This window comes from Schistocerca serialis, chromosome 6, assembly GCF_023864345.2.
Source record: "Schistocerca serialis cubense isolate TAMUIC-IGC-003099 chromosome 6, iqSchSeri2.2, whole genome shotgun sequence".
NCBI lineage: Eukaryota > Metazoa > Arthropoda > Insecta > Orthoptera > Acrididae > Schistocerca > Schistocerca serialis.
Genome location: NC_064643.1, coordinates 280,509,964 through 280,537,119, shown reverse-complemented (window position 1 = coordinate 280,537,119; position 27,156 = coordinate 280,509,964).

The following is a 27,156-nucleotide window of genomic DNA, read 5'->3' as shown; positions in this document are numbered from 1 at the left end:
GGAACATTAGTAGATATTTCGAATTAAGAACATTTTTATTTCAACTAGTCTATATGAATCTTCTAATTTATCGTATTAGATGCAACTGGAAGTCTTAGAGAGAAGATTTCATTTCTTTGATGATGCAAAGTGAACTGTTGCTTGTATTTCTGCCACATATGCTAGTCTTCATACTATTTATTTCATTGTTGCAAACTATATTTCACACATAATGCGCAATGCAATTTATTTGTAGAGATACAAACTGGAGAACAGAATAAAATGAAGAGGAGATGAAACTAATGATGGACATACACTGAAGATCCAACGAAACGGGTACACATGCCTAATATCGTGGCATGGACTCGACTTAAGTCTGACGTAGTGCTGGAGGGGAATGACGCTATGAATCCTGCAGGGCAGTCCTTAAATCCATAGGGGTACGAGGGGGCGGAGATCACTGATTAGCAGGTTGCAAGGCATTCGAGATATGCTCTGTAGTGATCATTTCTGGGGAGTTTGGTAGCCAGTCCAAGTGTTTCAACTCAGAATAGTGGTGCTGGAGCCACTCTGTAACAATTCTGGACGTGTGGGGTGTCATATTGACCTGCTCGAGTTGCTCAAGTCCCTCGGAATGCACAATGGACATGAATGGATGCAGGTGGTCGGACTGGATGCTTACGTAGGTGTCACCTGTTAGAGTCCTGTCTAGACGTTTCAGGAGACTCATATCACTTCAACTGGACAGGCCCACACAATTACAGAGCCTCCACCAGCTTAAACGGTACCCCGCTGACATGCAGGGTCCATGGAATCATGAGGCTGTCTCCATATCCGTACACTTCCATCTGCTCGATACAATTTGAAACGAGACTCGTCCGACCAGGCAACATGTTTCCGGTCATCAACAGTCCAAACTTCGTGTCGTGCAGTCAGGAAACCTATATCGATGATATTTCTTTGAACGGTTCGCACGCTGACACTTGTTGATGGCGCATAATTGAAATCTACAGCAATTTGCGCAAGTGTTGCACTTCTGCCACACTGAACGTTTGTCTTCACTCGTCGTTGGCCCCGTTCTTGGAGGTTCATTTTCCGGCCGTAGCGATGTCAGAGATTTGATGTTTTACCAGATACCTAATATTCACGGTACACACATGAAATGGTCGTACGGGAAAATTCCCACTGCATCGCTACTTCGGAGATGCTGTGTCACATCACTCTGGCGCCAACTATAACAAAACGTTCAGATTCACTTAAATCATGATAACCTGCCATTACAGCAGCAGTAACCGACTTAACAACTGTGACAAACACTTGTTGTAGGCGTTTCCAACCGCAGCGCTTTATTCCGCCTGTTTACATAGCTCTATATTTGAATATGCATGCAAATACCAGTATCTTTGGCGGTTCAGTGTATGAAAAAAATGGTTTCAGAGTTGGGAGAAAAACCTAATATTTTTTCTTACAGGAAGACAGCGTTATCCAGTGGAATATACGGGTAAAGATAAATTTGGTTGGACGTTGTGCGGATCAGGTAGCGTTTCTTGGAAGGACTACTGAGTCGAATTATGGCAAAGGGAGAGATTCTGAGCAAAGTCACGAAACCTTTTAGTTACATTTATATTGATTTCAAGATGAAAGATGACGTATTGGAGGAATTTTTGTAATGGATCTCCAGACTTGAGGCAGTCGTATTTGAAATCCTGCATTCACACGAAAGACAAAGATCAGGACATCGAATATACACTGACTATCCAGGACTTTATGACCTACCACAGTGCGTCTTGGTCGACCTTTGCGATGTTATGTATCTGAGACTCTGTGCTCTACGAATTCACCATGTCCTTCGTAGCTTTCAGGATGTATATGTGTGGCGCAGTTCTCGTAATTGGTTTGCGGGTGTGGACCTGACACGTGACTGCGTCCCTAGTGCGTTCCACTGGATTTAGGTCAGGCGAATTTGAAGGCATAGACAGAACGTTAGTTCACTATCACTCTCTTGAACACATTGTGACACGACTCTGGCATTATGACATGGACAGCTGTCCGGCAGGACGATTACATCTGAGAAGACATCAAACATAAAAAGATTAATGTTATCAGTAACGCTGCTCACATCATCTAGAGCTATCATGATGCTTTCGACTTTTACCGCAGGTCCCATGCGTGCCTATGTGTATATACCATCCAGCATAACACTGCTCCCAACGGCCTGCATTCGTTGGGCGGTGTACGTTTTAGCAACCGTTATCATGGATACACACTGTCAACTCCATCAAACCAGTGGAGAAGAAAATGTAATTTCTCCAACTGGACTAGACGTTTAGATTGTTCCTCGGCCAAATCGCGATGAACTCGTGCCCACTGCAACCGTAAGTGATGATGTTGTTGGGACAACGTTGTAATACATATGGGTAGTCTGCTGCGTAGCCCGTTTAATGGCGTGCTGTGAAACACTTATTCCTGCACCAGCATTCTATTCTATTGCCGCCTATCATGCCTTACAGTAAGGAAAGTCTCCGAACTCCACCTCCTGTGGTGAGGCGTGGACGTCCGTCTACTTGCCTACCATTCTTGGGATCACTGTCCTTCCACTACTTTCATAAGTGCACACGAAATAGCATGCAGACACCTGACCAGCTCACCGATTATGAGACGCTCGTACCAGAGCTTGCGTGGTAGCCAGGCAGACAAGGTGCCGCACGTTATGAACAGAACGTGAGGCTACTTATCTCCTACCTAAGCCAAACTACGTCCAACCCAAGCAGGCTAAAGGAATCTTACTAGCCCGCCCGTCTTTTTACTGTGATACATTACGCAACACTTTATTTTGTACTATTTTACTCGTAGTTTAGGGCTCGTAAGTTGATGAAAAGTCCTTTTTTAACCTGTTATCACAAGACGAGTCCCAACATATACTCACTTTGGTACACTGCTGTCCAGGAAATGGTGGATCATTTTTGTTCTTTTTCCCTCTTTCCGTTTTTCGGGATTAATTATTTATTTTCGCTGTGTACATCCCTCCAGACCGTGTTTACACTATGAGCCAATCATGGAAGGCGTTTTATATATGTCAAGAGCAGCAACAATATTATTCGCCTGGTCTGTGACAAGTGTAATTTAGGCTCTTATTTCACGAGAACCACCGAAAATTTCTAAACGATCTTCGAAATCAGTCCGAATGTTTTAAGAGTTTTTGGACATTGGGGATCCAACGAGCAGGTTAATACATCGTTACTGAAACACCAGTCTTAATTTATGTCGGGCGTTGTACGTATACCGAAAACAGTGTAGAACATTGAAATCCTATAATTCAGAGATTTATTTGTAGGCATGCAATGAACGTGACGAAGCCGAAATGACCGTGTCACAAAGGATGACAGCAAAATGAAATTAATTTCTAATTTCAATAACAGATAGGGGAGATATGAAAATTTACGAGATGATCAGTAGTAATTGCGGGGTTGCCAACTAATTTAAAAGTCGTTGAAATAAATAGTTATACATTGTACGATTAATTTTTCCCAGCCAGTGGACACGAGCGATGACTTACCTGCCTGTATGGTAATCGATTGGCGGTGGCGTATTAATTTTCACAATTTTCTTACAATGTGGGTGAAATCTAATGGGACTTAACTGCCAAGGTCATCAGTCCCTAAGATTACACACTGCTTAATCTAAATTATGCTAAGGACAAACACATACACCCATGCCCGAGGGTGGACTCGAACCTCCGCCGGGACCTGCCGCACAGTCCATGACTGCAGCGCCTGAGACCGCTCGGCTAATCCCGCGTGGTTAATTTTCACACTCACCATTTAATTAATTTAGGAAGTACACGAGGTAGCGAAAAACCGTAAAGTTGGGGCCTGTAACATTCAAATTTAAACTCGAGCCACACCGACGCGTAAGGGCACTAGTTCCTCCAGTTTTGGCGCCAAGACCAGTCTCCCAACTTCCGCGCCAAGATGCCGTGCTACCCCACTGATCTAAGGCAGCACATCAATTCCATTTGCACCCTCTGCTGTGTTGGCAACGTGAACCTTTTTGGATCTACAGACGCACACTTGGTGTGGCACCTGAGTTTTCAAGAATACAGAGACAATGCTCTCTGAACCAATTCGTTCACAGATCCTGGCTGTCTTTCCATCGTGGATAGGAGTAGTGCGTTTGGATACACATGCGTTGTCTTCCAATACGTTGGGAGCAACATTGCGGGAAGTCATTCCAGTTTTATTAGAATGTTTCGTGATAGGTCGCTGCAGCAAATACGTTGGTTGCGACCGTCCAATCACGCCGTTTTCGCTGCGAGAATCTGACATCGCCAGTCCAACGAAAGCACTGTGGAAAACTTTGTCATACTACCGCTGTCTTTGTGATCGTGTCTCATAACTAAGGCTAAGCACTACCCTTTTCTTGATTCATCTTAATTCAGGAATTTTCGCTCTCTATAGGGACTGGAGGCGTTTCTATTCAGTTACTACTGTTTCCACGTATTTGCTATTTCATTACGTGAGTTACAGCGAGGTGGCAGCTAGTCAAGTCACCCAGAATCGTGAATCAAATGTGATAAAACATTCTGACAAGTCTACCTCACATTTTGTGTTGATTTTTAAAATAATCAACAGTCATTTCAGTTACGGGCTATTTCTTCCCTGCAGCTTTCCCACTATGTCATTGCTTTTAAACAGCAATTTATCCGACGATACACTTGCGTTACGTGGAGAAGGTCAACTGGCTCCGGGACCCAAGTTCACCGGGAGACACAGCTTTCTGTCTGCTGCGGAAAAATAGATAGTTCATTCTCCTATTCTATACACCGTCACTACAGACGTTACGACAGACAGGCTAATTTAGTAGTAAATAATAGATTTCAGCTATCAGTCGTATTTTTAAAATTTTATTAGCAGATCTAGATTTCAGCTAGAAATTATCCATTCTCAATGCACTATCATTTTTAATCAATGCATGTAATGCCTGTTGGTCTGGCATCATCCACAGTGGATGAAGCGTTTACCAGCGACGGTATACGTTGCAACGTAACCCTCAGGGTGTGTGTTGGGTTAAGTATCTTTAGAACTCTACCCAGTGGGAGGATTACCGTTACTTAACAAGTCAAGAGCTTATGCAAGTTACCCTCTGTAGCTTTGGCTCAAAATTCGTGTGGTTCACGAAACAATAGGCCCGAGACTTAATACTGGGGAGTTAATACTTCAGCGATGTGGTTCAATTATCCCACCAAATTATAAATGCAACGGATAACGCATCTATGAAAGCCGCTACAGGAAGCACCTAAACAGAACTTATTAGGGGGCATCTGATCTTTCAATATTCGTTGATTAGTTCAAACATGTGACTAGCTAATGGTTCAAATGGCTCTGAGCACTATGAGACTTAACATCTGAGTTCTTCAGTCCCCTAGAACTTAGAATTACTTAAACCTAACTAACCTAAGGACATCACACACATCCATGCCCGAGGCAGGATTCGAACCTGCGACCGTAGGACTAGCTAATGGGATTCAATTGTCTCTCATCTCTTAGGGAAGATTAATTAATTTCTAATTTTCTGCACTGGGGAATTTGAGCTATTTGAAATTTGAATATGGCTTTAAATTATTGATGACGGGTTTGAGGAAAAACTATTGGCAGGTCCATACTGATTGGAATTTATTGTCTAAATGATACCAAAACCATTGTTAACACATTAGTACTGAACAAGAATCAACTGCAAGGGCATCAACCCTATTTACTATCAAAGAAGGTCTCTCTAACAAAATAAGCCTATGGTTGTTACCACGCAATTGTGGGAAGGGGGGGATGGAGTGCTGACCTGGCTTCAGTGTAAGTACATATTGAACCATACAGCCATGTCTATACCCATGCTTTGCTTTGGTATTATTATTAAGTGCTACAACTGAAACGCAGAGCAAGTCCAACCATCGAGAACTCCAGAATATTGGTCAGTACCAACAGGATGCACGATATGCCAACATGTGTTTCATAAGGATATAGCAAGCTGTCTGCTTATATTTGGTTTGGCAATTCGCATTCATTTATGTGTTAAGACTACACAGATACACTATCACATTCCAGGACCCAGCATTCCCTATTAAACATAGCTAGCTTGTGTGTAACCCTTAAATTGGAGCAAATAATTTTCAGACACATTTAGTGTTCACTCATAGATAAAATGGGGCACACACGCACATTTACTAAGTACCAAGTGGCTGGGAAATGATGGAACTATCAGGGCCATCAAAACTATACATAAAATCGGGTCTCTTTCAAATAAATAGTGCCTTAATATGCATGTTTCAGGATAAACATCATTATAAAGCAAAAGGTAAAGTGGCGGGAGAACGTTTATCTAGTACCACGTGGCGGTAAAGTTACGCGAATTGTAATGATAGCAGAATTAGCCATAAAAAATCGGAAATCTACACTGTGCATAAATTTCTTAATGAAAATTTGTATATTACTTAAATTATGGATTTATAAATTTATTTAGACATAGTATGATGATAATATGTATTAAAAGAAACATTTATAGTTTCAGAAATCCATATCCTGCTTTATAGCATTAACATATATATAGCATTAACATGTATAGTCCTTTAAGTAGCAATACACACAACAGATATTTTATTTAAGAAGCTTATTAATAACTGTCAATCTCCAAGACGATAAAACACTGAAATAATATGAAATCATCAAACTGCTAAATTAAACCATATTATGAATCAAAGAAAAACAGTCTCTTAATTTATAAAGAACAGAGAGAGTAACAGTATGTACTGTTAGAGTACATAACATTCAGTACTGTAAACACTTTCGATGTCATAAGTTTTCTGACCTTATCTCTTCCACATACTTCTTACAAGTCTGAGCTTCATTTCTTCAGACACTGAAGCAAATCTTTTTAAAATTTCGGGAGACAGCTCTCTTCTCACCATGTAACATTTCAGAAGTACTTTTCGTAAAAGATCCGTCATAAGTAGACAAACGAAGATGGCCCATTCGACCTTTAATTAACTGAATCGTCGGAATTTTTCTCTCAAGTGCTCATAGACCATGCCGGCGTGTCTTATTTCCTTTGTGATACTTTTCGTGAAACATAATTTGACGTGTAACAACTTTGTGGGATCAACTACAAGAAATTGAGACTGATAGTTTCTTATATACCAAATACAAGAACTTACAAAGACGGTTTTCTATTCATCTAAGATCAATGACTGTACTCAGTTGGAACATGAATATAGCAGACTGGATCAAGGGTTCGCTTACAGGCGACTTACAGTCGTTAAAACGACATGTAATTTTAATAATCACCTGCAATAGTTTCGCTCGTCCTGAGGAGTCAGGCTTTGGATCGCATCCAGAAGCCACGCACTGATACACGGAGACCACAAGCTAACTGCATGTTTGTAATCTTTTATATTTATGATATGTGTAGTTCAGAGCCCAAATATCAAATAAATTAATGTCGATTTTCTCGAGAAATTTTAAGAGTAGCATCGAAAGGGTCTGCGACTGTTGCTTGAGTTGTGAACTTCACATAGGAATATATATATACCTAGCTGGACGGTAGTGTTTGAATGAATCAGGCGGATTTGGCTTGTGAAATGTAATAAACTGTGTATCCTTGGATACCTGAGAGTGAATATATATTCCGCAGACTTATTCGGAATTGTTCAATGGCAGACGTGAATTAATTCTGTAGCCTCCTTCACTTCCAGCCATTATAAATATGGATCGCCAGCCCCTCTTTACGCCGCGAGAACGGTTAAACTTCTTACAACTCCAAATTTCATAACTGAAAGCTCTGTAGCTGTCTAACTTACCTTCAGGAAAGTTTCAGGGAACCAACTAGTGGACTGGAATACGTCCACTGCTAAAAGTTTAATACCCGGCCTCCAAATGACTAGTACCAACCACTACAACATAAAAAGTACATAGTTCGCTATCAAGAGAGAAAGCGTCATACAAAACCATCACTCTCAGGTATCCAAGGAAACATAATTTATTAGGTTTCACGAGCCAAGTCCGTCTGATTCACTCAAACACTACCGTCCAGCCAGGTACTGACTTCACAGTCTGATGTCTGTCTTCTGTTGACACACTACGAGTGCACTCCCTTAAATACAAAAAATGGTTCAAATGGCTCTGAGGACTATGGGACTTAACTACTGTGGTCATCAGTCCCCAGTCGCGCGGCTCCAGACTGCGCGCCTAGAACCGCTAGACCACCGCGGCCGGCCTTAAAATACATACTGACCCAATACACCAGAATGTTCGAAGGCTTACCCTGTCCCAAATTCTGAAATACACACGATATCACCATTTCTGCCCATAAGGGAAACAGCGTCTACAACCCACGAGGCCGGCCAGAATGGCCGAGCGGTTCTAGGCGCTACATTCAGGAACCGCGCGACCGTTACGGTCGCAGGTTCTAATCCTGCCTCGGGCATGGATGTGTGTGATGTCCTTAGGCTAGTTAGGTTTAAGTATTTCTAAGTTCTAGGGGACTGATGACCTCAGAAGTTAAGTCCCGTAGTGCTCAGAGCCATTTGAACCGTTTGAACCAACCCACGAGTGCTGCCGGCTGACGACTATTTCGTGAACTCCAGACCACACCACGAAGTAATTTTACGTTCAAGCCCATCAGTCGTTTCGCATCAGGAGTTGAATGTAGGCCTTATTACAGGCCTTTGCTTGCTTCTCACTTGATTATGCTATTTTACGATCAGGAGCTGTTATTGCATTATTCTTATCAATTACAACCTTAATAATCTTATAATTATTTAATAAAACTCAATTCCTGGGTATTCTATTCTGTGCTCAAACTAATATGTCTGTTATTTCTGAAAGGTGCTGCTTCCTCGTACGACTTACAGGAATTTCTCTTCCATAGCTGTTTAAAAGCACTGGCCATCATGAGAAATTTATTCGCCTTTAAAAAATTGGCATAATCAGTTCTGTTCACTATCCATTTAGGTGGATTAGACAAAGACCAATCCATAGAGACGAAAAAAATCGGCCTTTAATCTGCTACAGGAAATAGCCAACTACAACAGCAAACCAGGTTAGCACAGGAAACGATTTAGTGTAAGTCCTCTTCCGACGCCAGCATCCTGGTCTGCGTGCTGCACGGTGTTCACTTGGCCTCAGTGACCCCTGTCGAGCACGTGTTTCTGACCCAGTCGCGTGGTTGTTACGCAGAACAGCAGAACGCTGCACGTGCTGGTGGCCTCACAACAAGGGCCATTGGTTCCTTGTAGAGCATCGGCGGCGCCACGGCTGATGACCGCTTGCTGCTGTGCACCAGTCCGTTGCAACAAGCAGCCCGCAGAACAGTGTCGCGTGAGCGTGCGGCCTACACGCAAGGAGACATTTGTGGTGTGATAGCTAACACAAAATACAGAAGTTCATCGACAGTAGGCCATTACAGTTAAATAATGAATTATATTACACAATCGCTCCTGGCACCTATTATAATCGTTTTTTTACTCCAATCACACTTCGTATTCTATAATTTTGACATGGACACGTATGTGTTCACGCCCCACAACAAAACAGACAAACAAACACAGGTATCCAGAATGAGATTTTCACTTTGCAGCGGAGTATAATCGGCAAAGCCGGCCATTTAAAACAATGTTTTAAATTACCTCGAGCTCACGGTCTTATAATAAATGTAATCATGATTGATAACATTCACAAACAGTTATCTTAAATTTCAGCTGCGCGCGATAACCGCACGGTCTAGGGGCCTTGTCACGGATCAAGCGGCTGCTCCCTTCGGAGGTTCGAGTCCTCCCTCGGGCATGGGTATGTGGTGTGTCATTAGCGTAAGTTTGTTTGAGTTATATTAAGCAATGTGTAAGCCTAGCGACCGATAACATCAGCATTTTGGTTCTATAGGACCTTACCACAAATTTCGAAATGTCCTTAAATTTCATGTTCTAATAAAAAATTATAAGACAAACAGGTTTAGAGACAAAATTCCCATCGTCAAATGCATCTGAAGAATTGCAACTAGATGTGACTACTATATATGTTGACAAACTTTACGGCAACCGTAGAAACATTCTAAATAGAATATCAACAGAAGTCCGTTAAAAGGGGTAAATACTGTGATTCTCTGGTACAGGCATGTAAGCAGAAAATTCATCTCATATATTCCAAGGACACGCGAAAAACCACTCGCAGGACTGGGTCTACATAACACGCAATAAATTCCCATACACAAAAGAGTGTAACTGCTCCGAAACAAATCAATACGTAATCTAATAAGAAACGAACAACCCATAAAACCGATACAACCTTACAATAGCCCTGGTTTAAACTAATCACCAATACGTACCCACTTGAGACGCGACAGCTAGATTTTCGCACACGGAAACCACAAAAAGAGGCGACACAAAGTCTTTATACCTAACGGAGCCGGTGCATACATGATATGTCTCCTACATGTAAAACTTCTGTCTTACCAAGATCGCATACTCTCCCATCGAGTACCATACCAACCGTAAAGCGACGTTAAAAAGCGTTCCCTTCACGTAAGCCACTATACCGCCGGCACCGTCTCACAGCTAATCTCTAACCTACTATACTAGCTGTCATCGTATCTGCAAGATTATGAATTAGCATCGCTACCCGTTCGTGTGATGCGCTGTCATTCTACGTAGCAATGCATGCAGTGTACCTATCACAGGTGTAAACAAAATGAAGTACATAGACATACCTCCTATAAAGTCACTCATAGAATTAGACACCAACATGCGTGCGGTGCGGAGTGGGAGTGAGGTTTAGGGCGCCTTTTCACGGTCCGTTTTGCTCCCCCGTCGGAGATTAGAGTCCTTCCTCGGGCATGGATGTGTATGTGTGTGTGTTGTCCATAGCGTAAGTTAGCTTAAGTTAGATTAAGTACTGTGTAGGCATAGGGACCGATTATCGCAGCAGTATGGTCCCATAAGACCTTCCCACAGATTTGCTACCAACATGCGACAGCATACACTAAAATTTTCACTAAATTATACCCATTGTAGGTAAACTGATACCTCACTTGGAAGATATTATTAAAAGCCAAATCCTATCTAGATCATTGATACAATAGCAATATCTTTAAAACACGTTTAAAAAACAAATATTAGGAATCACTGTTCAAATAAACCATTTTAATGGAGAGAGAACATTCCTCAGGAATACCTGTGTTTGAAACTTCCTTGCAGATTAAAACTGTGTACCCGACCGAGACTCGAACTCGGGAGTCGGGCACACAGATTTAATCTGCCAGGAAGTTTCATATCAGCGCACACTCCGCTGCAGAGTGAAAATCTCATTCTAGATACCTGTGTTTGTCCATGTCAAAATTATAGAATACGAAGACTGATTGGAGTTAAAAAACGACTATATGTCAGTCCCAATCGACGCAAGAGAAGATAGCTAAAAACAGAGACGTGGAGAAAGGTCTATAAAACAACTATGGAGGACCAAAACTAAAAATTAAGTGGCCTTCGCCATATTGCTACGACGGATAAACAGTACAACGCGGTCGACAGCCCGCGCTTCATTCGCTAAAATGACCGATAACTCAGACGGCAAAACCAAACGGGAACGTAAACGGTTAAAAAGTGGATATTCCGTCTGGGAATGGCGGACAGTTAAAACTTGGGCGCAATGTGCACAAACTTGTGGGGGAGCGCCACGTAACAAATGGCGATGGATAAAAGGGCAGTGCTCAATACGCAACCTAGTCAAATGGTCTCCTTGCGGTGCGAGGGCCTTCTACCCATGAAGGGAGACCAGTGGCGATGCCAAAGTGACACCACCTTCTGACAGACGGCCACACAGAGAACATCGGATAAAAAAAATGCAGCCTTGGCCGTAGCGTCATCAGGCTCGTTTCCTGGCACGCCGACTTGACCAGGAACCCAAATAACACCACAGTGGCTCCATCAAGAGTGACCGACAGTTTTCCTGAGCCTGTTGCACTAAGGGACCGACGGTTTACAGCTCACAGAGGCTTTGAAGGGCACTGAGAGAGTCCGAGCTGAGGACACAACTGAAAAGCCTGTGTCTCCAGATGTACTCCGTGGCTTGGTACAGGGCTAAGAGCTCTGCTTTAAACACTGAGCAGTGTTCTGGAAGGCGATACCGACAAAGTTGGCTCCCATGACAAAGCCACACCCGACACGGCCGTCAGTCCGAGAGCCATCAGTGTACACAAAGGTACTGTCGCAAAGATCCATGCGAAGGAGGTAAAACTGAAGGTGACAGAGCGAATGAAGGCCAAGTTGAGCACGGGCTGTCGCATGAAGAAAAGGTGGTGAAGGGTTCACATCCTCTGGGAAAGATGCAGGTAGCATGAAAAGTGCCGTAGCAAGAGACGAAAGCGAACCCCAGGAGGAAACAGAGATGAGGAAGGCGCCCCATACTGGCGATCAAAGGAGTCAACGAAGAAAGAGGCACAGGATGAGTAGCCACGCATGGCAGACAAACGGCGTGCATACCTACCGAGGCGGTAGGACAGTGGTAGTTCAGCAGTTTCTACATACAGGCTCTCAACCGGGCTAGTGTAAATGGCTCAGTGGCGAAACAGATGCCAAGGTGCTGGGTGGTATTGAGACGGCTTGAGATGGACGGACGTGCAGCTGCACAAACAAAGCACCCGTAGTCTAATTTCGAACGGTCAAGGGACCGGTCCAAACGGAGAAAGGTGGTTCGATCTGCTCCCATGTCCGCAGCCCGTGGTCGTGCGGTAGCGTTCTCGCTTCCCGCGCCCGGGTTCCCGGTTTCGATTCCCGGCGGGGTCAGGGATTTTCTCTGCCTCGTGATGACTGGGTGTTCTGTGATGTCCTTAGGTTAGTTAGGTTTAAGTAGTCCTAAGTTCTAGGGGACTGATGACCATAGATGTTAAGTCCCATAGTGCTCAGATCCATTTGAACCAATTTTTGATCTGCTCCCCAAGAAGTACCATTGGCGACACGTAGGATACTGAGGGACGCGTACAGCGGGCTGCCAGGTAAGGCAAGTGGGAGGACCAAGATAGTTTCCTATCGAGCGTGAGCCCCAGGATTTTCATAGTAGTTTCAAAGAACGGAAGAGCAACAGGTCCAAGATGTAAAGATGATGGGAGAAACCAATTGCGCCGCCAGAAATCCATTCAAACGGTTATGTCAGTGGGAAAGCGAAACCGATTGTCGGTGCTCCATGAGTAAAGACGAAAGGGGGCATCGCTGAAGACGCCACTAAATGATACAGGTCCGTCGAGAATTTGCAATAGATGGCAAAATTCAACAAAAAGGGAGCCACAGGTGCCTGGCGTGAGTTTCGCTATTAAGGGTCAATGGCGATAGCAAAAATGACGACGCTCAGGATGAAACCCTGAGGCACACTGTTTTCCTGGGAAAAGGTGTTCGACTTGGCAGAACACACACGGATCTTAAAAACTCAGTATTTTAAACATTGCCCAAAGAAACGGGGCAGGCGGCCACGGGAGCCCGACGTGTACAGAGTACAGATAATACCAATCTTACAGCAGGTGTCGTAGGCTTTCTGCAAATCGGAAAACAATCAGGGATTTCCGCAGAAAACCATTCAAGACATGAGTGCACGAAGTTACAGGATGGTAAACTGCAGAACAGCTCGCTCGAAATCCACACTTTAGGGATTCCTGGAAGCAATAAAAAACCAATGTGTGAATGATATAACAACCCCCCATGTATAATCTACTACATTTATTCTCTGAAGGCAGGCACTCTATCCAAATATCATATACGTTGTGGTTTTAATAATTTCTGACAAATGTAGTCATTAGTTATTGTAGTATCCTTTTCAGAATGTTATTACAAGTTGTACTGCATTCCTTTGAGTTTGACAACATGTATAGTCGTCACATTCACACGTAATTTTTATGTGGACCTGAAGATACGACTGCTTCCAGTTTTCTCTACTTTTGCTGGAAAATAAAATTTATTACTACTGTATGAGGACGTTACGAATCGTAAACAAGCCATACAACATTTGTGGACATCCTGTCAAGAGAAACATGTCTAAAATAAATCTTGAATGGCACTTCCGTCGACCGCTGAAATTAAAATTGTGGTTCTTCAGCGAAAGATGGCTTGCATGTAATTTACGCAGTCGATAACTGCGTGTTGCATGTCGCCTTGTACGTCTTTTCTCATAAATGTAACCGAAGAAATATTCCAGAATGTAATGTACACATGTGGCCGTGCGGTTCTAGGCGCTTCAGTCTGGAACCGCGTGACCACTACGGTTGCAGGTTCGAATCCTGCCTCGGGCATGGATGTGTGTGATGTCCCTAGGTTAGTTAGATTTAAGTATTTCTAAGTTCTAGGGAACTGATGACCATAGACGTTAAGTCCCATAGTGCTCAGAGCCATTTTTTGTAATGTACACAATCCCGAAAATCACAATAGGAGGTTAGTCCTTAATTACATGAGAATCAGCTTGGCATCTTATTCATCCAAGTTGGTATATGAAATAATGAAAAAAAAATTAAGGGCCTGCCACGCTGTGTCGTAAAGTTATTTATAACCTCATGCATGCCAGTATTAATTCTTTGAAGTCAGATAATATAAAAACTGTCATATATGAGAGTCGTCCATATAAATCAGTAAGGTGTAGGGAGGTAATTGAAGCAGTAGATTTAATATTGCGATGTAAGCGACTGGAATCAGTCTTAAGGTACTTACCTGATGATAATCAGGAGAATGGGACCACTCGTGTGTAATGAATTATTTATCAGCAGCTGCTGGTGATTGAAATATGGTGCTTTTTCTAATATTTACGAGCTGCATGGCAGTGCTTTCACATAACATGCAACTTATTTAGTAGATACTCTGAACGTAGATAAACTTACATTCATTTGTAGACTAAGAGAAAGATTTTAACACTACGTCCTTGAAATCCTGGAATAGCAGTGATAATTCAAAGAGGGCAAAAAGTTACCTGCAACTTGTACAGAAACCAAATTGCAGTTATTAAAGTCGAAGAACATGAAAGCGAAAGAGTGGCTGGGAACGGAGTAGACCAAAAATATAGCCTACCCCAAGTATGGGCACTGATACGACGTAAAGTAATCAAAGGAAAAAATCAAATTGAAGTTCATCGAAAAGATAAAAGAATTTTGCGGTTAGCCGAAGATATTGTAAGCCAAGGAATTGGCAGTTTACTTCAGCGGAATGGTTAATATCTTGAACACCAACAAAAGCAAATGAAAAGTAGCCGAAGTAAGTCAGAATACGATAAGAGACTGAAATTAGGAAGTGAAAAGTAGGCCAGGAACATAACTGTGAATGGCCGAAGTAATGAGCCAATAAAACTGAAACTTATGGCAAAAAATTTTATGGATGCTATCTCGATTATGAATTAAAGTTACAGAAAATCTTTCGCGAACGTATTCGTCTGAAAAGTGGACTTGCACAGCAATGAAACGCGGACTGTGAGCACCTTATATAAGAAAAGAATAGTTTTTAAAAAGTACTGCTTCAAGAAGTATGCGGAAGATTTAATCACTAGTTCGAAGGACTAATGAGGAGGTCCTGAACTGAGTAGGGGGGAAAGTAAATTTTCCGCAAAAATTGACTGAAGGAGTGTCTGAGATGACAGACCGCATACTAAAACATCAAGGAGACTTCGTTTCGATAATGGCAGTAAGTCTGGTCGGGTGAATAGTAGATTTAGACCAAGACTGGAATGCATTAACATTGTTCAGATGGATGTAGGTTGCGCTGATTATGCTTGCCAAGATACACAGTCGTGCAGATGTGCTTCAAAACTGTCTCCGAACTAAAGACCGCAACAACAACAACAACAACCTGAAATATCTTTCAAATACACTTTTTTTAAAATCTTGTTTGTCCTTTATGCCCCGATTATGGCCTGAATCTTACCGAATTCAACAGCAAAAATAAAAAAGTGGTAGCTCATAATAGTGGTGTTTCCTTCTCTTAAACAGAATTTAGTTCAGTGGTTTAAACACAAGTGCTTCAATTGAAAGTGATGCCGGTAAAGAAGCGTGTAGAGTCGCACAGGATATTATCCAAACTAAACAGGCGCACTAGTCTCGAAGAAGGGGCGAGTTCGCGTGAGTAGAGGCTCGAGGGTTGAGTTTAAAAATATTCTAGATAATTAAGTCGTTGAGTTGCCATAAAATGGAAATAAAAGACAGTGGCGGTCTTCTGGTCTACCACGCTTCGGTTCGCCCACTGGTGCGAATATCCCTGGGAAATGACGTTTAGGGCCTGCTTTACGGCCGCGCAGTCGGCCGCCTCGACGCTTTTATGTGGCGGGCTGTTTTTGCTGCTCGTGTGTGCTGCGTTTCGGCGGTATTTCACTGTCCGCGCAGCCATTAGCCGGCCAATGGGCGCCGGCTCTCCGCGCCCCTCCTATTCACTTCCCGGGACCCCCGGCTTTCTTCCAGGCAGCGACTATGGCACACGCCTCCTCCTCCTCGCTGCAGACTGTACACGTCGGTGTGTGTAGGTTTCCCGGGCTGCTTTCAGCGCAACACGAAGCGACGAGGGACTCGGTGTTGTTGTCAGAGGGCGTTGCCTGGATGCAGCAGGAAGTCACAGTGCGGTACGTGCCTTGGGGATAGTATGGGCTGTAGCTAGAGCATACCACCGTGAATCATACCTATTATCTGTTCCTGTGATCCACATTTTAAACAAATTTGTAGAAACGGAGAATGATATTGGCCTCTTACTTCACTTGAATTTAACGTGAATCTCTCATCCAGAGCAAAGTCCCAAGGGACTGTACAGACACATAGATAACTTATACAAAAGTGGTATGAGAACGGACGAGCAGTATTACAGACCAATATCCCTAACATCAGATTGCTGCAGAATCGTTGAAGACATTCTCAGTTCGAATATAATACGTTTTCATGAAACCGAAAAGCTTATGTCCTCGAACGGGCAAGGTTTTTTTAAAAAACATCGCTCGTGCGGAAATCAGCTTCCCTTACCTTATATGTAAACGGCGAAGTTTGATGACGGAAACCGGAAGATTCCTCATTTTTAAATTCGCGGAAATCTTTTCATATGGTGCCCCACTGCAGACTCTTTACGTAGATACGAGCATGTGTAATACGTTCTCAGATCTGTGAGTATGTCGAAGGTTTCTTAAGTTATAGAACCCAGTAAGTTGTCTACGGGACTGTTCGTCAGGACTTGGGAATAGTCGGGGGGTGTTCCAGGAAGGTGCGACGAGACCACTGCTATTTTCTATACTCATAAATGATCTGGCAGACAGGGTATGCAATAGTCTGCGGCTGTTTGCTGACGACACTGTGGTGTACGGAAAGGTGTCGAGCTTTAATGTTTGTAGGAGGATACAAGATGACTTAGACCATATTTCTAGTTGGTGTAATGAGTAACAGCTAGCTCAAATTGTACTGTAACGTAGGTTAATGCGGATGAGTAGGAAAAACAAACCAGTAATGTCAGGATACACCAGGAGTAGCGTCCTGCTTGACACAGTCCCGTCGTTTAAATATCTGCGCATAACGCTGTAAAGCAATACGAAATGGAACGAGCATATGAGGTTTGTGGTAGTTGGTTGGTTGGTTTAAAAGACGCGCGGGCGTGGGGGGCGAGGGGGTGGGGAGGGGAGGGTGCGGGCGGAAGGGACCAAACTGCTAGGTCATAGGTCCCTGATTCAAATTAAAGAAATTCCACAATGGTGGTAGTAGAATAAGCGTGACATACAAAAACACGTGTGGAAGAAAGAAGAAAATCACAAGAATGAGAGAAGAGCAATAAACACTAAAATGGGCAAAACAGGACAAGAAAACCACAGAGAGACGCAAGAAATGCGTTGGAGAGATCGAAACAAGAGAGCAGATTTACAGGGCTGGCTGACCATCAGAATAAAATGGAGAAGCCAGCCTCTCTGCAACGCATTAAGGCCTTTACCCCAAAAGCTGTACCGTGGAAGACACACAGGAACAAAGGACATGGGCTAAAAGTTAGATCAAATGATAAAACTCACCCTCAAGAATAAAACGTAAAACTAAAGCTGCTGTTGAGGCATTGTCGCCCAGCACGGAAGGTAGGGTGCTGGGAAAGTTCGCCACAGATCGACAAAAAGAGGGCAGTCCAGCAGAGGTGGACGACCGTCATTTGTGAGCCACAGCGACACCGAGGTGGGTCCTCGCGACGGAGGAGGTAACCATGCATTAGCTACGTATGCCCAATCCGGAGCCGGCAGAGGACAACTGATTCCCTGCGAAAGGACTGTATGGAAGAATTAATGTCTCCTTAATGACACGCAGTTGGTTGTGCGTACTGTTACGCCATTCCGTCTCACAAAGCCGAGAAACCCCGTGGCTTAAGACAGAACGCAGGTCAGTTGCGAAGACGCCCATCTCCATAAGCGGTTTCCGCGTAGCCTGTTTGCCAAGCCTGTTGGCAAGTTCGTTGCCTGGGATTCCGACGTGTCCTGGGGCCTTCACAATCACCACTGAACGATGGGACAATTCCAGGGTACAGATGGACTCCTAGATGGATGCTACCAAAGGATGGCGAGGGTAGCACTGGTCGATAGCTTATAGGCTGCTCAAGGAATCTGTACACAGGAGAAATGACTCGCCAGGGCATGATCGGGTGTGCTCAAGAGCACGAGATATGGCCGCCAGCGCTGCAGTGCAAACACTGCAGTCATCTGGCAGGGAGTGCTCTCCAGTATGTTCCCCATGAACATATGCAAAGACTATGTGACCATCAGCCATAGAGCCATCAGTGTAAACCATGTCTTGGCCCCAATACATGTCGAGAATCGAGTGGAACTGATAGCGAAGGGCCGCAAGGTTAATGGAGTCCTTAGGGCCATGCGAAAGGTCCAGAAGAATCTGCGGCCTAGGTTTACATCCTGGAGGTGTACATGGTTGTATCTCAAAAGGAGATGGTAATGGGAACGACTCCAGTTCAGATAGAAGAGACCTAACGTGAACTGCAATCGTTAGCCTTGACCTGGGTTGCCAATTCGGGGGGGTGTGGTTGGGAAAAGGAGACAATAATTTGAATGTGCAGGAGAACTATGAACATGTTCAACGTAACTGGCGAGCAGTTGTGCACGCCTAATCTTCAATGGAAGGACTCCAGCCTCCACAAGGACACAGGTCACCGGACTCCTCCTAAAACTTCCGTCTCTAGGCGAACGCCACAGTGGCGCACTGGGTCGAGTAAACGCAATGCTGAGGGCGCCTCCGAATCGTAATCAGACTCCAATATTCAAGGCGGGATTGAACAAAGGCTCTGTTTATCTGCATCAGCGTACAGCGATCTGCACCACACTTGGTGTTGCTCAGGCAGCGGAGGGTACTGAGGTGCTGCAAGCACTTCCGCTTAAGCTGATGAAGGTGAGGTAGCCAAGTCAATCGGGTGTCAAAAGTCAGTCCTAAGAATCCATATGTTTCCACTACAATGGGCGGACCGTCATTAAGTAAAGTTCTGGTTCTGGATGAACTGTGCAACGCCAACAGAAATGCATTACACACGACTTTGCAACTGAAAACTGGAAGCCGTGGGCTAGAGCCCATGGCTGTGGCATATGAATGGCTCCCTGTTGACGCTGTTCAGCAACACCAATCTGGAGGAGCAATGCGAAATGCAGAAGTCATCTGCTTACAGAGCAGGTGAGACTGATGACCCTACAACTGCTGTTAGACCGTTAATAGCCACTAACAATGGTGAGACACTCAATACGGAGCCATGTGGGACGCCATTACCCTAAATATGGGGGGGGAACTATGGGAGGCACAGACTTGCACAGGGAAAGTACAAAGCGGTACGAAGTATTGGATAAAAATCGGGGGTGGGCCTCGGAGACCCCACTCATACAATGTGGCAAGGATATGATGTCGCCAGGTTGTGCCGTATGCTTCACGTAGGTCAAAAAAGATGGCAACCACATGTTGGCGTCTGAAAAAGGCTGTTCGGATGGCAGACTCGAAGGACACACGATTATCAGTGGTAGAGCGACTCTGACGGAAGCCTCGCTGACATAGAGCCATTAGACCATGTGACTCCTCGATCCAACCCAACCACCGACACATCATGCATTTTAACAGCTTCCAAAGAAAGTTGTTGAGGCTGATGAGCCAGTAGCTATCCACATCAAGCGGATTTTGACCGGGTCTGTGCACTGGAACGATGGTGCTCTCCCGATATTTTGATAGAAAGACGCCATAGCACCAGATCCGGTTAAAGATGATAAGGACTTTCCTTTCTAACCGCCATTTGAGGGTGTGGAAGGCTAGGGGTAGTTCTTTGATGCAGAGACTGGGGCATAGCGCCCAGCAAAGTGCTCGGCAATCGCAATTACGTCGGTAGATAACACGCCATTGATGCTAATGCTAGGGACACCTGTTAGGTTCTGGTACCCAAATAGACGTCTGATGTTCATCAAGACTTGAGAAAGTGATGTATGGCACCCAATGATCGACGTTTACCACTCACAACGTGCCTGTTTCCGTCGTTTTATAAACTGGCGTATGCGGGCACAGAGCCGTTTAAAGGTATTAGTTGCTCTAGGGAAGGTGGCCGCTTATGTCGCTGTAGAGCTCGCCGACGCTCTTTAATTGCCACAGCTCCTTCGGGGGACAATAAGGGGACTGTCTTTTCCCAGGGCACACTAAAGAACGAGGGATCACCTTTTCCGCAGCAGAAACGATCTTTGTAGAGACCCGCTTAACGATAACGTCGATGGCACCATGTGGGAGAGATTCAGCAGTGACAGCAGAGGTGAAGGATTCCCAGTCTGCCTTGTTTAAAACCCATCTGGAAGGGCCTCTGTGGGCACGATGCTGGGGGAGTGACAAGAAGATGGGCAAGTAGTCACTACCAAACAGGTCGTCATGTGTTCTCCAGTGGATAGATGGGAGAATACCAGGAGTGCAAACCGACAGATCAATGGACGAATATGTGCCATGTGCCACACTGAAATGTGTGGGGGCACCTGTATTTAAGGGGCAGAGGTCGATTTGTCACAGTAAATTTTCGACGCCCCTACCTCAGCCAGTAAGCATGGTGCCACCCCACAAGGGGTTATGTGCATTAAAATCTTTCAAAAGTAGGACACGTTTAGAGATTTGATCAATCAGTGCAGCTAATACCTTCAGGGGTACTGCAACTTCTCGAGGAAGATATACATTCCAGACAGTTGTTTTCTGCATCGTCCTTACCCTGAAAGCCACAGCTTCAAGAGGTTCACTACATACTGTGTTCAGGACATAGACGCAAACTACACCTGACGCACTATTATAGTCACTACGGTTCCTGTAATATCCCTTATAGCTTTGAGGGCAGGGGTCCACATTGCTGGGAACCAAGTTTCCTGGAGGGCAATGCACAAAGCAGGTGTAAAGCTTAAAAGTTGCCATAGCTCAGCCAAGTGGTAGAAGAAACCGCCCCAATTGTACTGGACGATTACGTGATCGTGAGGCTCGGAAGGTATGGAACAATCAATGAGGTAGTCCACGCCTCAGGGACATCTGCTGCCACCAGATGAGTACCTTTGCTATCGACATCAATTGTGTCTGAGGGTCCAGCGAGATCTAGGTCCTCAGAAGATGCCAGATTCCCCACCTCATCCTCAGAGCAGGTAGGTAGTGGTGGTGTTGGGCGCCACCACAGTCCTTGGTTCTTTGGGGTCGTTTTCTTTTTAGGTTTCTCTCGCTGCTCCTTAGGTTTGTCTGACTGGGAGTGCTTCACTGATTCAGTCTCAGGGGCTGAAGAGGACCATGAAGCCCTATGACTAGCTACCTCTGGTTGCTTCAGCCACTGATGAGTGTCAGTTCTGCCGCTGGTAGGAACCTGGGAAGGAAGTGACACAAGGGATCCCTTCCTGGCGAGAGGAGCCAAAGAAGACTTACAATTCTCCAGCTGAGCTGTAGGGAGGGGTGTTCCTTCTGAAGTAGGATGTGCAAGAGGAACAGGGAGAAAAGTACCTCCCCCCCCCCCCCCCCCATCAAGGAGGCAGGTGTAGCCTGACAGCTCTGAGAGCCAACTGTATGTGACAGAACGGAAGATGGTAGATATGTTGTCATAGCGGCGGCTTAGGTTGACGCCATATGCACAGAATGTAGCCTCTCATATTACACAGTCCCCACAGTTCCCACTCCAAGAGTTTTATTTTCCCACAACATGTCCAAAAGAGATGGACTGGTGTAGTACCTATCCATATAAACGCAATGTCCTTTGCCAACGTATTGTGAACACAACCTTTTTACAAGGCCCTGAATACTATTGTCAACATTCCCTGCAGAACCTGTATATACACTACAGTTTAGCATATAACGAATTGATGAATCGCAAAGAACATACAATTTCATTCCATATTTATTGGGTTTGTTTTTCATGTATACTCTGAAGTCTATTCTACTACAAAAGGGACAAATTGCATCACCTATTGTCAGATTCATGCCTGTATGAAAGCTACTTTTGCTTTTATTCACAAATAAATCAAAAAAGGGCCTCACTTTGTGAAGTGGCTCGTGCTTTTCTTCGTTTCTGCTAATGAACGTAGCATTGTCATTCAAGTGTAACATCGACAATATAGCTCAAAATCGATAGCGATTCAACAGTTGGCTCACAAATCCCGTCTGCAAAAACGGGTCTGTAGACCAAGAATCACTGATTTTCGGCAATTTGACGACGGACATATGCAAAATAATACTGAAAAACAAGAAATCTCTTGCAATTTTACTGCAGACCACTTGTGTCAAGCAGAGTTTATTTTCAGGCTACCTTTGCATTTCATTGCTGTAATAACGTTACCAGCGTACCGATTCGTTTCACTTTCGATGAGCCGCATAATGTCGTCATCAAAGAAATAACTAAAATATTGAATCTCCTCAGTGGCATCTGAAAAATGCGACGCTACACCGACTACTTCCTGGAAATCCGTCAGTGCTGGCTGATCGTCTAGTTCCAACTAATCTGGCACTTTGTGCTGAGTGAGCCACACACGGCCAGCTACCACAGATGGTGACTGATGGTCTGTACCACTGTCTGCACAGAGGAAAAATAATGCTACGATTAGTACTAAAAAGTACTAAATGCAAGTGAAGTAATGAACACTACTTACAATACAAAATGCGGTAATAAACAATTGACACTCATACATACCTCAATCATCACTTGCACTTTCGTCTGGAGAGTAAGAATCCTCTTTGTCAGAATCGTCGATTTCAGATCCTGCATTTCCATAGAGAATATCTAAGATCTCGGCCTCCATCAACTCGCTGCGCGCCATTTTCACGATCGTAAACACCTGTGGATGCACTACAGCTAACTTCATCCTTGTAGTGCTTACAACCGCTCCCAGAACGAGATAGCCGATAACTGCTGGCCACTTGTAGAAGAAGAATGAACTACCTCCACATTATTTGACGAAACTGCTTCGGAGACCAGCTAAACGCGCTTACGGAGCCAAATCAGGGCTCGTCCGTACGGTATAGGGGCGCCGTCGCAAACGTCAGGGCGGCTGCGCCCGTATGGCGTACAAGCACCGTGCTGTAAGTGCTAGAGGTGAGTTAGGGAGCAAAAAAGTCAGATGTCAGCATACACACGGTATTTATTGGCAATGTATCGGTGGAATCTTTTAGGTTTGTCTGCCTTCTGATGTTATGAGGTTCTATTACAAGGCACACTTTCACGATTTGTGTTCTGCATTTCGTAAACACAAGTGCGATATAGCAATGAAGTGGTAAAACAGGACTTGCCATAGTATTCAAAATAACAACGTCCTCCTGCATTATAAGTTGTAGTTGTCGAACTTAAAACAATTATGTTATTTCGTACATGTGAGAAAATGTCGTGTGAGGCTGTATTCTGTAATGTTTCTTCATGCGACTGAAATGTTGATAATACATAAATGCATGACAGTTTATTTACAGACACTGATTTGTTGGCCAGGTACGCTCTCAAACTATACAATTTAGTCCCTCAAACTGAAAGAAAGAACTTAACAAACATGTTTTCTTTTTCTTCAGTGTTTAAATTTTTCATTCTTTACTCTGATGAAAGTCCCGAAATAACGAGAATGTTCTACAGTGATCGGTAATTTTTGCAGCAGGTAGTGGAAGTTTCTTTGATTTTACACAGGGCTGGCTTTTGTAACAGATGTGAGATAATTTAATACATAGGTCAGATCTAACGCTGTATAGCTTATACCATGGCTATTTGATCTTCTGTAATCGGCGGCAGTGCTGTAGCTTTTCTTTTCCCACATTATTGTATATCAATAAATAGTGAGGGGGGGGGGGGGGGGTAGGGTTGCGAATTATATCCTGTGGTCAAACGTCAAACCCATAACGACTTTGCTTATAAAATTGGAATAAAATCAAGTGCGCCTATTTTCGTGGAAACAGAACATTTATTATCAAAAATGGCTCTGAGCACTAGGGGACTTAACATCTGAGGTCATCAGTCCCCTAGAACTTAGAACTACTTAAACCTAACTAACCTAAAGACATCACACACATCCATGTCCGAGGCAGGATTCGAACTTGCGACCGTAGCGGTCGCGCAGTTCCAGACTGAAACGCCTAGAACCGTTCGGCCACCACGTTCGGCCATCTATTATCGTTGCAATTCTGCTTTTTTTAAAAAGATATGCTCGCTTATAAGAGCCGTGGTGATGACGTGTTTTCACCTGCAGAACGGTGGACGTATGAAGTGTGGTGGCCGTTCTGCCACGGCTGCAGTTTTAGACAAGCGTAGCTGTCATTTATCTCACTTTGTTCTGCGGCACATCGGTGCCTTGGCCTACTTTGTATGTGAGCATCATTAGCACTGACCGACTGCCTGGCCCACCTGGACCTCCGGCTACGGCCGGCAGTGCTTGTCACAGACTGTGCACACAGCTATGGCACGGGCTGCAGTAGCTGCCTGCTTCCCAAGCAGCGGACATTGGAAAAGCGTTTTGTAGAATTGTCTGGAATTTCGTTTTTGTCCCCGGGGTTCAATTTTTCTGAGAAATACGTTTAATGGTGTGCAGGAAGTGAGCAGCCATCATTGTGACTGTAATTCCTCAGACTAAAGACACTATATCACTCCCACAAGATGGTTCTCTTTGTGGACCATCAGCAACAAGATAGAACAGGCCCCTACCTATGGTGGGGAGAGGTAAGGATGAGGGGTGGTTTAACTTTGTTAGTTTGTGACCAAACATTGAGGAGAGCACACATGAAACTGCCACCCCTCTCTGTTGGGCCATCTTTTGAGGTTAGTCTTTGTGGTAGTTGTGTTATTATGGCGATTTTTCCCAATTCCCAGTACATGTGTCGCATTACGACCTACTGTTTATGAGTGCTGGTTCTTTATTCACAAATTTGATGTGTAATGAGAACAGTGAAGGAATATCCATTAGTTGTGGTATCTTGTATTGTCGTTCCCTACTTTCGATCACATGGGCTGCCGGCTGATGTCGAGCAATGCAGTGGGAGGCGTCTGTAGTGACCTCTGATGTTAAACAGTTCTCAGCTGCATGCTTACAGGTAATACACTTATTAAATTCCTGTCTATGCAACACAAGCGTCTCGTCAGTTGACACAATTCCCGCCAAAAATAAAGACAGTACCTACCACTTTCTCCTTTTTCCCGCCAGCTTGGGGGCAAAGGCGTCATTCGTAGTAGAGTTTGAGTACATCTGCCCCTAGGTTCCAGTGGTATTGTGTAATTTTTTCGCATTAGGCTAACACCAGTTGTATGACATTGTCAATTTTTGTGCTGTATTGTGATTTTAGGTGCTCCTTGTGTAGCATTATGCCTATAGATGTTTAATGAGGACCGATTTTAATGATTAATAATATGTAATCATTCAAAATAAGTAAGGTTCACTAACCTAACCTTCTTCTCCTTCATCTGGACATTTCCCATGTGTTGGTTGGTGCACTTGGGCTTTCTCTCCGGAAGCACAGCTGTTCAAGGCCTGGAAAGGGCACTGCCATTTTGAATTACAGGCCAATACCGGGGTAGGCGGTGGGCTGGGACATCAGAAAAGCCAGGGTGTTAAAGAAATTCCCGCCGTTCTTAAAATTCCCGCAATTTTTTAAATTTCTGCCAAAATTCGAAATTCCCACCAAAATTCGAAATTCACCAACAGGGTAGATGGAGGAGAGGAGGAGAGGCGGCTTGGTTAGGGACCAAGCCGCCTCTCCTCCTAGGAGCACTGTTACCCTTCTACAATCACGAAATAACATTTGTAGTAATAGAGAGAGCTGCGCAGGGCAAAACCCGTAGGAGAAGACCGAGTTCGCAACACACGCAACAATCGTCAGAGATGAGTAAAGCCCCCCCCCCCCCCCCCCCCACCCCTGAGATGTAGACGCTGACACACAAGAGGACTTTGAGGTGGGACGCATCATACTAGACAGAAGGCTGAAAAACGTTGTAGCTAAAAAGAAAATACTATTTTAAAGCTGTTTTAATGGATTACTGTAACATTGCACGTTATCTACACTAGTATGCAAAACTTAAGGACGAAAGCAACCCTCGATATCTGATGGACATTACAAAAGCAGGGATATCCTCCAGTTCCAAGAGCCCCTCCACCTGCGCTGTTCAATGTGGTCGCGTACTGTCATCCATAAAAATTAATTCACGGCCGAACACACCCCTGACAAGATACAAAATGGGAAAGAGTATAGCGGCACAATAATGTTGACCAGTGAATTCACAGTGTTCAAACTTTGGAGGTCAGTAAGCCCATGCAACATTATGTCTCACCACACTACGACGCATGGACCACCAAACCGACCATTTTCGACAATGTTCGTGAATGCATTGGATGCTCGTATCTCTCGTCCGGACTTAACATGTCCTATTAACAGTGAAACATCACCAACACGACGTCATACTTACAAGATATCAGCCCCAGCACTGTATCCAACGCGAAAATTTCGGTCATAATTCTGGTAGTGAGCAGTTATGATCATCTACGAGTGCAGGTGTTAACTCTTACATGCACCGCCGGGTTTGATTCCCGGCGGGGTCAGGGATTTTCACTTGCCTCGAGATGACTGGGTGTTTGTGTTGTCCTCATCATGTCATCATCATTCATGAAAGTGCCGAGATTGGACTGAGCAACGGTTCGGAACTTGTACGGGCGCTGATAATCGCGCAGTTGAGCGCCC